Source organism: Elephantulus edwardii, unplaced genomic scaffold (genome assembly GCF_000299155.1).
Source record: "Elephantulus edwardii isolate Elephantulus edwardi_28Jun2011 unplaced genomic scaffold, EleEdw1.0 scaffold00173, whole genome shotgun sequence".
In the NCBI taxonomy this organism is placed as follows: Eukaryota; Metazoa; Chordata; class Mammalia; order Macroscelidea; family Macroscelididae; genus Elephantulus; species Elephantulus edwardii.
In genome coordinates this window covers 2362420-2364362 of record NW_006399923.1, presented here as the reverse complement: position 1 = coordinate 2364362, position 1943 = coordinate 2362420, and the positions used below count along the sequence as shown (strand labels likewise).

At 35.0% G+C, this 1943-nt stretch overlaps 1 protein-coding gene across 1 annotated transcript in view; it reads right to left on the bottom strand.

The window, feature by feature from the left end:
• Nucleotides 1-1943, bottom strand: part of CDH9 (cadherin 9, type 2 (T1-cadherin)) — a 274677-nt gene that overhangs the window by 147887 nt on the left and 124847 nt on the right. The gene's annotated exons all lie outside the window — the stretch shown is intronic.

Below are 1943 nucleotides of genomic sequence, written 5' to 3'. Positions count from 1 at the left end.
TATAATATTTCATATTAATTTTGTAGATATTTTATATGGACATAAAATGTTCATTTTATGACAAAAACACAAAAAACAACTTAACTCATAATATTAACTGCTGCTGTGTTATGGGTTTATGCTTTTCACATCTTATATATTTTAATAGTTTTTACTTTTTCAATTGGGTACTCTCAAAGTGCATTAAACTTCTTTTTGCATCAACTCACGGGACTCACTACTATCAAGTCCATTCCAGGGCCATAACTCTAAATGTTAAGAGACTGTCCCTATTTCTCCTTCATAACTGCTGGTGGATTTGAGCCACAGAAAATGCACAGATTTGCCCTATAGTACGGCAACAAACTATGGATTATATCACTAAAGCACCTTTTGGCTACCACACTATGGATAAAAAATGCTTATGATGTAAAAAATAAAACCACATTATTGTTAGTCACTTCAGCTCAAGTGGCAGAGCCTGTAGAGACTTCTGCTGCTAACTCAAAGTGGTACCACTCTGGTGGTTCGAATCCACCAATGGCTTTGTTAGCCAAAAAATGGGTATTCTCCTCCTGTGGATGTATTGCCATTGAAAACTTACTGGAGAATCAGCTATGAGTTGGTTTCAACTCCATGGTAATGAATTTGAGGTAAGTCCGTCGTTGTGTAGCATTCAATTAGAACTGACGGATAGCTAAACCTCTGAAAGATTTTCAGAGGCAGTCAATCACATGAGAGGAGACTGCCCATCCTTTCACTGAGCAGCTGGTGGCCTTGAACGGCATGCTTTTGTGACTGTAACACAGTATCTAGTTTTAAAAATACATTTTCTAATTATATTTTCCTACTCCAAAGATCTCACAACTTTGAATTTCAATATGATTATGGAAACGATTTTTTAACTATGAATGTTACCCCATTTTTTCTCACCTTTTTATTTTCAGTATAGTAAATCATACGATTGTCTGATTCAGAATGTCCTGTGTCAATCCATCTCCTTTAACCAAGGCCTAATATGTCAATATTTATGTGTTCTGTTTCCTTCTTAACAATATTCAGTTTTTGTACATTCAAGCTTCTCAAATTTCTCATCCCAATCACTAGTGTCTACTTGCAACTATCTCTCCTCCCTTGTATTTGCCAACCAGAGGAATAAGCCTCAGGTGCTATGTCTGTGAGTCTAATCTAAATGTGCTTTATTGTGCATAGGGTTTTCAAAGGCATACCAGACTAAATATAGTTGCAATTTTAAAGCGTCTGAAGAATTGTTTTTAAATTTGTGTTCATGTTTCATCTAGGCTTCTTCCAAAATCTCTAAACTCCTAAGAAATGATCAATAAATAAACTAGAGAAAATGAATTCTAAATTGTTGCAAGGGCCATAATAAGGGAATTATTCTGGCACTGTAATTTTTAACTTAATGGCTTTCTTAATGCCACAGACTTTCAGTCCTTTTATTACTAGAAAAATTTCCATGATTTATGCCCCAAACTCATAGATTGAACAATTGCTCTATTTATATATGTGCTAAGTCTTTTCTTGGAATGTGTCTATTGATTATCACTTTTCCCCATGAAGGCTGAAATTGAAGATAAATAACCCTATGCTGAAGACAGGAGGAAGCCAAAGAGGAGACAGCCCTTACACTCGCTGACATATTTAACAGAGGCATGAGACTAAATGCTAAACTCTCAGTATACAGAAAAATCTATAAAGAATCCAGAGGAAAGGATTAGTATTAGGATTAGTATGAAGGGGGGAATTGAGCCTGATATTTAGCAATGGGCAGGTAGTATTCAATCTGAAGCCTTTCTGAAGTATTTGTGCTTGGTAAACATGTTGAATTTCAAAGAAACCTCAGAGGCTAATCACTTAGTAAGATTTGTAAGGAAGAATGACTATACTGTATTATTTTCTTTTCCTAAATCATGTTACTTAATTTATAGGGCACACTGAAGTAA